The sequence below is a fragment of the Vicia villosa genome, unplaced genomic scaffold (assembly GCF_029867415.1).
Source record: "Vicia villosa cultivar HV-30 ecotype Madison, WI unplaced genomic scaffold, Vvil1.0 ctg.002359F_1_1, whole genome shotgun sequence".
Classification (NCBI taxonomy): domain Eukaryota; kingdom Viridiplantae; phylum Streptophyta; class Magnoliopsida; order Fabales; family Fabaceae; genus Vicia; species Vicia villosa.
The window spans coordinates 298,933-312,038 of NW_026705906.1; the positions used below are offsets into that span (position 1 = coordinate 298,933).

The 13,106-nt window shown below is 37.7% G+C and overlaps 1 long non-coding RNA gene across 1 annotated transcript; it reads right to left on the reverse strand.

Annotated features, from left to right (window-relative positions):
- Window positions 1–2,497: 2,497 nt before the first annotated feature.
- On the reverse strand, window positions 2,498–3,793 carry LOC131638648 (uncharacterized). The gene is made up of 2 exons (XR_009294724.1): window positions 3,456–3,793; window positions 2,498–3,130 (listed from the first exon to the last, which is right to left on the reverse strand). It is a non-coding gene; the product is annotated as an uncharacterized LOC131638648 (long non-coding RNA).
- Between the last annotated feature and the right edge of the window lie 9,313 nt (window positions 3,794–13,106).

Below are 13,106 nucleotides of genomic sequence, written 5' to 3' on the forward strand. Positions count from 1 at the left end.
TAGTTTTATTTTATTTTCCACAAAATAGAGGAATTGGGGGAAAGAGGAATAGAACTAAGGAGAAGAGAAGAGTCTGAACGTGAAAAGAGAAGAGGAGCGGAGAAGTGCGACACGAGGAAGAGCGAAGAATCAACCTTCAGGTAAGGGGGACTCTTCCGTTTATCTTCTATTATGGGATTATAGGTAGTATGATAGAATTTGATCGTGTTATTCGTATCAATTGGGTTGTGCTTAGGTTATGGAAGTGTTAGGTTTTGGGAGGATTGATGCATAATGATTGTATTGACCATGTATGGTGTTAATTGGATGGTTGAATGTATTATAAATGTGTTATAATATGTGTTTGTTTCACTGTATGCAAATCTGGTTGGAATGGGATTGGTTTGGTAATGAATTGGTGAAGGAAGGGCAAAATCGCAGGCTGTTTTCTGCGATTCGGAGTTCTGGAAATCGCCAGTTCGCGCCGCGTCCAGGAGTTGGCGCCGCGAACTGCTTGGCAGAAAGCCAGGAAGTTGTGTTGTGTTCAGTACGCGCCGCGAACCTTTGGTTGCGCCGCGAAGGCGTAGTTCCCATTCGTTCCGCGCTGCGAACCCTTGTTTGCGCCGCGAAGGCGTAGTTCCTATACGTTCCGCGCCGCGAACTGTGTGTGGCGCCGCGTGCTGTTGGCGATAGGCCGTTTTGAAAAGTTTAAAAATGTGTAACTTTTAAACCGTAAACCGGATTTTGGTGCCGTTTCGAGTACAGTGAAGCTAATCAAATAATTTATATACTCAAATGGTGTTTTGAGTTGTGGTTTGAATTATTTTTAAAACACCGATCTTATTTGGTTGTGGTGGGATATGCTTATAGGTACACTAATGAATGTCTTACCTGTATGATGTTGTGGTTATGACTGGTGTTTATTATACATGTATTGTTGGTATGAAATATGTGTTTTATTGATGATTATGACATTGATCGATTTATGTGGGTGATGAGCATGTTATGGTTGATGCATGCATTCATAATCATTATGTGGCTGGTCCTTGACGATGGTGGATCAGTGGTAGCTAATTCCCATTGTGTGGAATTAGTGAGTGGGTGTTACCGTATCCTTGACGATGGTGGGTCGGTGAGTTGGGTTATCCCAGATTTTGGTACCACATGCATGTAGTTGCATTGCATTAGGCTGTTTTGCTATTATAACATGAATGGAAGATTGTCCAATGTTATAATATGTGTTAATTTGGTTGTTTGCTTACTGATTGTATGGTTTGAATCTGATCATAACTGTGATTGGGTGAATGGCATGTGAAATGATATTTTATTATCTATATCTTATAACATTAGTTAAATGTGAATGAGACTCACCCTTACTGTTGTTATTTTTCAGATTGAGGAGTAGCTCTCGTACTTGGTGAGGATTAGCTCGTCAAGTAGTTCGTTAGAGTCAGTTGGGTCCGTGTCATGCTCTGGTCGTGTAACACTGGGGGCGTCGTTTAGAGTTACTTGTTAAACTCTTTCTATTTTGGGTGGATTTCCTATGTTGGTGTTTTAAGTCTGTGACTTGGCTGTTTGTTATTCAGATGTTAAAGATAATTCCGCTGTGTTAAACATGATGATCTGAATAAATTTGGTTGACGTTCTCTTTTATGGCATGACATGAGTATTATTGTTTAATTATTTGGAAGTTGTAATGCCCTTTTCATGTTTACTCTGATTATTGTTTATTATTTATGCGGGGTATTAGAAGGGTGTTACAAAAGCCACAATTATAGAAGTGTCAACCGAGTGAATCGGAGCGATGCCACAAGCTCAAAAATAAACCAATGTGATTTCTAAAAAAATATATAAGCTTTACATGCGCGGTCGGACTGAAAAAGGTGGATGGTTTGGACACTTTTCGGTTCAAAAAAACGATTTCCGCAGAAAAACCAGAACTGCTCAAAACAGACCCAATAGTGTTCGAAACGAAAATTCGTCCGTGTCGAAAGCTTCGGAACGCCCCAAAACCCCGAGGTACATGTAAAAAAAACTACGATCGAATAAACAGTTCAAGAGTTATGCTAAAAACTCGGTTTATGTACAAAAACGGCCGAATTTCACAACCTGAGATTTTTCCACTAAACTTCCGCCAACTTGGGCACGAATAGTCCTGGATATATTGCAGCTGCCTAATGAAACTCATTTCAAGTGGTGAAATTGGCTAAAAGTGAAAAATCATACAAAATGGCAAATTGTCAAGCTCATGTCCGATTACACAAAGTGTTAGAAACTTGAGAAAATTAAACCCAACAGAAAATTAGCACATGAAAAATATACTAACTAGTAAAACAATTAATGTACAGCAACAACAACAACTATTTCTCATGTCAAGTATTAGTGGAACCAACCAAGTGCCACATAATGTCAAAAGTGAGAAGCTTAGGAACTTGTAGAAAATACTGAGTGTTAGTATACCTTGAACTAGTGCTATGTTAGTATACAAACCTGAATCACATCATCAACAATCATCATCTAATAACAATGTGTCATCAACACTTTAATCACATTTTATCAACAATTATGTCAAGTGTTTTTACCTTGTGCTACAAAAACAATCTATTTCCCACGTTCAACATCTTCACTAACAACAATAACATCTACACTTCCAGAATCATACAAAGTTGCCATTACACTTCAACTATGGACAGAAAAATTCAATGAATAAGTTTCACGAGGTTCTTTTTGTTCCAAGATCACAACAAATATTCACCCCCTTTATAACCAACCTCAACAATTAGCATAATCTTCAACAATCAATAAATAAAAAATTGAATAAACTTCCAGCACTTGTTTTACAATCATCAAGTCTTGTATTTCTCATTCAAACTCTAAATTCAAACATAACAATGGATCACGATCTTTAGCCCTCGGTTACTCTCTACTTCCTACGAATTTCGTTCAAATGAATCGGCTAAAACGGCAACACCACGCAGATTTTCAGCACTGTTAACAAGTAACCTCCCAACAACAATCATTCCAACATTCTTATATCTCAACAATTGTCAACATCCAATTTCATTAAACCACAACTCAACAATCCAACACCTTTTTTCAGCATTATCGTCAACTCTAACTAACAACAATCACGTCAATTTCATGCCATTGTCTACAAGCAAATGAATCGAGAAACCTCACACAAACAATTATACGAACACCTATAGTGCATACTTCTTCATTAACAAACATTATGAACATATCAACAATAACGACTAAGCATCGTTACTAATTGAATTTCAAAGATGATCAAACAACTTCACCTTAATGCTTATCATCAACAATTAATCAACAAGCAATTCAAGAATTAGGTTCAACAAGAATCATCATAATTTCCATTCAAGAATCATGTAACTCAACAATTATCACTTCAGTTCTAATTCCCAATGATTAGTGTTCATGAGCAAATAAGTAAAATCAAGTGGAAGAATTGTTACCGGAATTGAAGTGGTGAATCGGTGTGAGGCAGAAGATAGACTGCGCGTGAGAGGAGGGAGGATACCACGGCTGAGTCAGAAGAGGAGAGAGAGGCCGGCGCGATTTTTCGACGGTGTCGTACTGTGTCCGGCAGTGGTTGGCTGGCGAGCAGTGGTTGGCCGACGGTGTGGTGGTCCACGAACGGTGATGGTAGCGGTGGAGGGAGAAGTGAGAAGGGGATTCGAGTGGTGGTGGTCTGCAACGTGAGGAAGAGGGGTTTCTTTTTGATTTTTCTCTTCTTCCTTTCTCTGTCTTAGTGAAGAGATGAAGTTGTTGTTGAGTTTTTTTTGTTATCACAAAAAAAAAAAAAATGAGAGGAAAATAGAAAAAGAGTTTTCTTTCCTTTATAAAATGTGAGTTTAATTTTTTTGGAATAGGGAGAAAAAATAAGAATTTGTTTATGAGTTTTTTGTGAGAAAAATAAAAACGAAAGTGGAAAATGGAAAGTATGGGAAAAGTTATGAAAAAAAAGAGAATTTAAATTTGGAGTCGAGGGAAAGATACTAGAATGAAAAAAATATTAATTTCGGCTTATTCGGTGCTTAAACGAAGTAGCACTATGATCGGTTGTATAATTCCGACTTTGAGCTTGACGATTGCAAAACCCTTACTATTGGGAGATCATAGGGGAGGTAAGATGATCCGTGAAGCCTCGAACTCTCCTCGTTTAATCAAGAATCCTTTCAAAGAGAAGCTCCTTTTGCCAATATATGAAGAAACAGTTGTGCTAAGAATGTATGTATAAGATTATGACATAAGTAGAATATGCATATGAATGTAAGCCACATAAAGAGGGTAGGACAAATTTGGGGTATGACAGCCCCTAGTAATCATAAACTTAGGACAATACCCCTGATTGATCGGGAAGTATCTTCATACATGTATGAGTGAATGCCCCTGATTGTTCGACGCTCTTAAGAGATTCTTCGAATCTTGACCTGATTTCCCCATATCGTTTGGACAAATCATGTCATGCCCCTTGTATACATTGACTTCTAACCAACTGGGTCAAGTGTATGAGATAATGCTTATGAAGTGGTTTTGTCTATCGGGAGAACTTTTAGTCATTAGTCATACCCTCCACAGATTCTTCCTGATGCTAAACATTTGAAAGTATGTAGAAGAAGATGTTTTAATAACAAAACTTATGAGATGCGATGCATATGTCTGTCTTGAAGTTTTGAAAAACATTTTAATAAAACAGAAGATATAAAAGAGGGATATTTGTAAAACGTGATATCAGCTCAATGTTTATGGTAAACCCTTAGGAGTCAAGATACCTTTTTGATGACAGTATTGTCATACCCCAATTTTTGACCCTAAGATCACACATCATTTGCATACCAATCATCAATCAAGAAGTTTTAACCTAGATCTCTACTTGCAATGTTGTGCTCAATTCATCTGCAAAGGAATCATCGAGCACCCATGTTTTAGTTTGTATATATTCCTTTACTAACCAAAATACCAAAAATATTGCCTTGTGCTCTTGTATGTCTGTGTTTTGTAGGTACCAAGTCAAAATACCCATCAAAGGAGCATTTTTCAACATTTTCACTGTGCAAATCGATTTGCATAAGGTGTAAATCGATTTACACAACTGTTTCTGTACCAGATTTGCTTCTGCCATCAGTGCAAATCGATTTGCATAAGACAGCAATCGATTTGCATAACTGTTTTTGCCCCAGATTTTGCCTTTTTCAGCCATGTAAATAGATTTGCATAATGTGCAAATCGATTGCACCAGCACGAATTTGGAAAAATGAAGGCAAATTTCAGCTTTTTGAAGTGTTGACATCATTTGCAAGCATGGGAAGCATGACTTGGTTCTCACATTTGATTTCCTACATCATCTAATCATGTACCCTCATGTGATTGCATCAAGACCATTGGATTTCATTTTTGGCTCCAAATCACTTTTCCAAGCCTAATTCTATTTTCCAATCCTAACTCCAAGCCACAAAATTTCCCAAGCCTAAGTGCTATAAATTGAGACACTCCCCTCTTCATTTTTCAAGCTTTGATAGCCAAGAAACTTATTGCAAATTCTCTCCTCACCTCTTCCAAACCCATCACTCAAAGCTCTTTCTCTTCCACACAAATTAGTGAGTCACATCTTGAACCTCACTAATTTAGAGCTAAACCTCAACATAAACACTAGTTTTTGCATCAATTGTGAGAGATCAAGGCTTGTGGTTGTGTGTTCTTGAAGAAGATTCAAAGTTTGTGAAGATTTGGTAAAATTCTTGATCCTTTACATGATTCAAGATGTGATCCATTGTTGTTTATGCTTGATGCACCTTTGGTGCTACATTGATGAGATTTGTTTGCTTAATTGATACATTTTCTGTTAGAACAAGATTTGTTCTGATCAATTATCTTAGTTTTGATGATAACAATAATATGAATTTTGCTTAAGATAATATGGTACTCTAATCCAATGCAATTTCCTTTTCAGGGAATATATAAAGAGTACGCATAATTCAGCGCTCAGAAGCTTTGTCTCAAGGATTCAGCATGCAACATCAGAACATGGTCTGGCAAGACATCAGAAGATGGTCGAAGCAGAATCAGAACATGGGTCTATGGAAGCATCAGAAGAACAAGAGAACAGAAGCACTGAAGTTCTGATGGTATCACGCTCAGAAGCACTTCAAGGTCAGAAGATCAGAAGATGCTATGCACCAAGCTGTTTGACTCTGATGATATTCAAACGTTGTATTCACAAACATCAGATCAGAAGAAAGTACAAGTGGCAAGCTACGCTGACTGACAAAAGGAACGTTAAAAGCTATTCTAGGCTACGTCAGTAGACACAGCGTGAACAAGGCTCGAGGTAGTTGACAAAAGCGTATAACATTAAATGCGATGCTGTACGGAACACGCAAAGCATTAAATGCACTCAACGGTCATCTTCTCCAACGCCTATAAATATGAAGTTCTGATGAGAAGCAAGGTTAACGACTCTGCACCAAAACAATTCAAATTAACTTGCTGAAACGCTGTTCAAATCAAAACTCAGAATCTTCATCTTCATCAAAGCTCACTACATTGCTGTTGTAATATATTAGTGAGATTAAGCTAAAACGATTAAGAGAAATATCACAGTTTGTGATTATCGCTTTTAAGAAGCATTTGTAATACTCTTAGAATTGATTACATTAAGTTGTAAGGAACTAGAGTGATCGTGTGGATCAGAATACTCTAGGAAGTCTTAGAAGTGATCTAAGCAGGTTGTAACTAGAGTGATCGTGTGGATCAGTAGACTCTAGAAAAGTCTTAGAGGGTATCTAAGCAGTTGTTCCTGGAGTGATCAGTGTGTGATCAGTAGACTCTGGAAGACTTAGTTGCTGACTAAGTGGAAAACCATTGTAATCCGTGCGATTAGTGGATTAAATCCTCAGTTGAGGTAAATCATCTCTGCGGGGGTGGACTGGAGTAGTTTAGTTAACAACGAACCAGGATAAAAATAACTGTGCATTTATTTTTAACTGTCAAGTTTTAAAGCTACACTTATTCAAACCCCCCCTTTCTAAGTGTTTTTCTATCCTTCAATTGGCATCAGAGCGCCGGTTCTAAGGTGCAAGCACTTAACCGTGTTTAGAAAAGATTCAGGAAGAGAAAAACGCTTCAGTAAAAGATGGTTGATGAAAGTGAAAAGTCTACACCTACACCTGCATCTACATCTGGCTCTGCTGAGCAATACAACGGTAACAATGGTTATACTAGACCGCCGGTATTTGATGGTGAAAACTTTGAATACTGGAAAGATAAACTGGAAAGTTACTTTCTTGGTCTAGATGGTGATCTATGGGATCTTCTGATGGATGGTTACAAACATCCAGTAAATGCAGTGGCGTAAAGCTGACAAGGCAAGAGATGAATGATGATCAGAAAAAGCTATTCAGGAATCATCATAAATGCAGAACTGTTTTGCTGAATGCTATCTCTCATGCTGAGTATGAGAAGATATCTAACAGGGAAACGGCCTATGACATATATGAGTCCTTGAAAATGACTCATGAAGGAAATGCTCAAGTCAAGGAGACTAAAGCTCTAGCTTTAATCCAGAAGTATGAAGCCTTCAAGATGGAGGATGATGAAGACATTGAAAAGATGTTTTCAAGATTTCAAACTCTTACTGCTGGATTGAGAGTTCTTGACAAGGGATACACCAAGGCTGATCATGTAAAGAAGATCATCAGAAGCTTACCCAGAAGATGGGGTCCTATGGTGACTGCATTCAAGATTGCAAAGAATCTGAATGAAGTTTCTCTGGAAGAGCTTATCAGTGCCTTGAGAAGTCATGAAATAGAGCTGGACGCAAATGAGCCTCAAAAGAAAGGTAAGTCTATTGCATTAAAATCAAATATCAAGAAATGCACTAACACTTTTCAGGCTAGAGAAGAAGATCCTGAAGAATCAGAATCTGAAGAAGAAGATGAACTATCCTTGATCTCCAGAAGGCTAAATCAACTCTGGAAGACCAAGCAAAGGAAGTTCAGAGGCTTCAGAAGTTCAAAGAAATTTGAACGTGGAGAATCTTCTGATGACAGAAGATTTGACAAGAAGAAGGTCATGTGCTATGAATGCAATGAGCCTGGACACTTCAAGAATGAATGTCCAAATCTTCAGAAGGAAAATCCCAAGAAGAAGTTTCATAAGAAGAAAGGTCTTATGGCAACCTGGGATGAGTCAGAAGATGATTCAGACTCTGAAGATGAGCAGGCTAACTGTGCGCTGATGGCGACAGAAGATGACGAATCAGAATCTACATCAGAATCAGATTCTGAAGAGGTATTTTTTGAACTTACTAGAGATGAGTTAGTTTCCGGTCTAACTGAACTTCTGGAACTCAAGTCTCAGATTAGTCTCAAATACAAAAAGCTGAAAAAGCTATTTGAATTTGAAACAAAGAAGCTTGAGTTGGAGAATTCTGAATTAAAAGAAAAACTTTTAAAATTATCCAATAATGTTGGATCTCCTTCTGATTCAGAAAAATCCACTCCTAGTCTAAACCATATTCTGAAAGAATATGATTTAAGTTTCAGGAAGTTCTTATCTAGAAGTATTGGCAGAAGTCAGCTAGCTTCTATGATATATGCTGTGTCTGGAAACAAAAGAGTTGGCATTGGTTTTGAGGGTGAAACCCCATACAAACTTGAACCTGTTGATGAAATGAAATTCACATACAAGCCATTGTATGATCAGTTCAAGTATGGCCACTCACATGATATTAGGCACACTTCACATGCTCAAAGTTTTCACATAACACACACCAAAAAGCATGTGACACAACCTAGGAAATATCATGAAACTCACATTAAGAATTATCATGCTGTTCCTCCTATTGCTTACAATGTTAAACCCAAGTTCAATCAGAACTTGAGAAAATCTAACAAGAAAGGACCCAAGAAAATGTGGGTACCTAAGGATAAGATTATTCCTATTGCAGATATCCTTGACTGCAAAAAGGACAAAGCACAACATGTCATGGTACCTGGACTCTGGATGCTCAGACACATGACAGGAAGAAGGTCTATGTTCCAAGACCTGGTGCTTAAGTCTGGAGGAGAAGTCAAGTTTGGAGGAGATCAGAAGGGCAAGATAATTGGCTCTGGAACTATAAAGTCTGGTAACTCTCCTTCCATTTCTAATGTACTTCTTGTAGAAGGATTAACACATAACCTCTTATCTATCAGTCAATTGAGTGACAATGGTTATGATATAATCTTTAATCAAGAGTCTTGCAAGGCTGTAAATCAGAAGGATGGCTCAATCCTATTTACAGGCAAGAGGAAGAACAACATTTATAAGACAGACCTGCAAGATCTTATGAGTCAGAAGGTGACTTGTCTTATGTTTGTTTCTGAAGAGCAGTGGGTCTGGCACAGAAGATTAGGTCATGCTAGTTTGAGAAAGATTTCTCAGATTAACAAACTGAATCTGGTCAGAGGACTCCCTAATCTGAAATTCAAATCAGATGCTCTTTGTGAAGCATGTCAGAAGGGCAAGTTCTCCAAACCTGCATTCAAGTCCAAGAATGTTGTTTCTACCTCAAGGCCATTAGAACTCTTGCACATTGATCTGTTTGGCCCAGTCAAAACAGCATCTGTCAGAGGGAAGAAATATGGATTAGTCATAATAGATGATTATAGCCGCTGGACATGGGTAAAATTCTTGAAACACAAGGATGAGACTCATTCAGTGTTCTTTGATTTCTGCATTCAGATTCAATCTGAAAAAGAGTGTAAAATCATAAAGGTCAGAAGTGATCATGGTGGTGAATTTGAGAACAGATCCTTTGAAGAATTCTTCAAAGAAAATGGTATTGCCCATGATTTCTCTTGTCCTAGAACTCCACAGCAAAATGGGGTTGTAGAACGAAAGAATAGGACTCTGCAAGAAATGGCCAGAACCATGATCAATGAAACCAATATGGCTAAGCATTTCTGGGCAGAAGCAATAAACACTGCATGCTATATTCAGAATAGAATCTCTATCAGACCTATTCTAAATAAGACTCCCTATGAATTGTGGAAGAATAGAAAGCCCAACATTTCATATTTCCATCCTTTTGGATGTGTATGCTTTATTCTGAACACTAAAGATCATCTTGGTAAGTTTGATTCCAAAGCTCAAAAATGTTTCCTTCTTGGATATTCTGAACGCTCAAAAGGCTACAGAGTATACAATACTGAAACATTGATTGTAGAAGAATCAATCAATATCAGGTTTGATGATAAGCTTGGTTCTGAAAAACCATAGCAGTTTGATAATTTTGGAGATTGTGATATTGACATATCAGAAGTTGTTGAGCCAAGAAGCAACGCATCAGAAGCAGAGCTTCCCAGAAGCAAAGAATCTGAAGATCAAGTATCAGCTTCTCTGGAGAACCTAAACATTTCTGAAGAACCATCTGTCAGAAGATCATCCAGACTCATCTCTGGTCATTCAGAAGATGTCATTCTTGGAAAGAAGGATGATCCAATCAGAACAAGAGCATTCCTTAAGAACAATGCAGATTGTCAATTAGGTCTTGTATCTTTGATCGAGCCAACTTCTGTTGATCATGCTCTAGAAGATCCAGACTGGATAATTGATATGCAAGAAGAACTGAATCAGTTTACAAGGAATGATGTTTGGGATCTTGTTCCTAGACCAGATGGATTCAATATAATCGGTACAAAATGGATCTTCAGAAACAAGCTCAATGAGAAAGGTGAAGTGGTAAGGAACAAAGCCAGACTGGTGGCTCAGGGTTATAGTCAGCAAGAAGGGATTGACTATACAGAAACCTTTGCACCAGTGGCCAGGTTAGAATCTATTCGTCTATTAATTTCATTTGCCACTCAACATAACATCACTCTCTATCAGATGGATGTTAAGAGTGCCTTCTTAAATGGTTATATAGATGAAGAAGTTTATGTCCATCAACCTCCTGGTTTTGAAGACTCTATGTCTCCTAATCATGTTTTTAAACTAAAGAAATCATTGTATGGATTGAAACAGGCTCCCAGAGCTTGGTATGAACGCTTAAGTTCTTTCCTTCTGGATAATGGTTTCACTAGAGGAAAAGTGGACACTACTCTCTTTTGTAAAACCTTTAAAAGGGATATTTTAATTTGTCAAATATATGTAGATGATATTATTTTTGGAACATCTAATGCTACACTTGGAAAGGAGTTTGCTGAGTCTATGCAGGCTGAGTTTGTAATGAGCATGATGGGAGAACTCAAGTATTTCCTTGGAATACAAATAAATCAAACATCAGAAGGAACGTATGTTCACCAAACCAAGTATGTGAAGGAACTTCTGAAGAAGTTTAATCTTCTAGACTGCAAAGAAGCCAAAACTCCTATGCATCCAACATGCATCCTAGGTAAGGATGAGGTAAGTAAGAAGGTAGATCAGAAGTTATACAGAGGTATGATTGGATCTCTTCTATATCTGACTGCTTCTAGACCTGACATTCTGTTCAGTGTTTGTTTGTGTGCTAGATTCCAATCAGATCCTAGAGAATCTCATTTAACTGCTGTTAAGAGAATTCTAAGATATCTGAAAGGTACTACTAATGTTGGCTTAGTTTACAGAAAATCTAAAGAATACAACTTAGTAGGATTCTGTGATGCTGACTATGCTGGAGACAGAATTGAAAGAAAAAGTACTTCAGGAAGTTGCCAATTTCTTGGAAGTCATTTGATCTCTTGGTATAGCAAGAAGCAAGCAACTATTGCTCTATCAACAACAGAAGCAGAATATGTCGCTGCTGCTGGTTGTAGTACACAGATGCTCTGGATGAAGAGTCAGCTGGAAGATTATCAGATATTTGAGAGTAACATTCCTATATTCTGTGATAACACTTCTGCTATATGTTTATCTAAGAATCCTATTCTTCATTCAAAAGCTAAACATATTGAGATTAAACATCATTTCATAAGGGACTATGTTCAGAAGGGTGTTATATCTTTAAACTTTGTTGATACAGACCATCAATGGGCTGATATCTTTACAAAACCCCTGGCTGAAGATAGGTTTAAGTTCATTCTGAAGAACATCAGTATGGATTTATGCCCAGAATGAGAAGATGAGAAGTTCTCATGTATGAGTATCTTCTGAAATGAATGTGGATTTCTTTTTAAATCAGAAGTTCTGATTGAAATCTTTTAGAAATTATAATTCGGTTATTACTGACGTTTCATTGTCTAAGTTGATTCAGAACCTCTTTTAAAGCAAAACAGCTGTAACGTTTTATCTCGGGATGGTAAACCTGTCGTTACTATTCATAGATAAGCGCGCGTGCAGTTGAAGGGACGCCGACCATAGGTAACTGTGCTAGTCACCTCATTCGTATTTATTATCTCTCCTCATGTCACGTAACATTAAATGCTATTCATCATTCGTTTCATTTTTTTTAAATACTCTTCAAACGCTTCTCCTTCCCTCTCATATTTTCTCTATTCACTCTATCCTTTTGCATTCATATCAAACCTTAGCTGTTCATTATCTGCAAATCCATCATGAACTCTTCATCAAGCCCAGGAAACCATGGAAAAGATCAAAACAACAAAAGAAAAGCTGTTGAAACATCTCCTTCCAAACCCAAAAAGATAAAAATCACCTATGATCCTCTCAAGGTGAATCCATTCGAAGCAATGTTATCTGGAAACTATTCTAGACGTGTGTTTCAACCTCCTGGTGAAAGCCCTCCATCATCTCCATCTTCTTCCTCATCTTGTTTCCTTCTAGACTCAACTTCCTCTTCATCTAACCTTTCCTCTCCCTCAACCCATTCCGAAGAAATCTCTTCATCTTCACCTGCTGAGAATGTTGTCTCTGATAAAGATTGTGGAAGATCTGCATCAGAACCAAGTCTCCCTGACCCCTCGCCTGGAAGTCCAAGAAGCAGTCAATGATGCGCTTCACTCCTTCATGGCATGCTGGCACAGACTTTGTCTTAGCTAGGGTCTTAGGCTTGGGTCTTAGTAGTTTTCTTTTCCTTGTTGCATCTGCGTGTTAAAACATCTTCATGTAATATCTTTTGATTATCTATGAAAAGTTTCCTTGATTTACATTCCAGTAATTTTATTTGTCGTTTTTATTGCATCTGA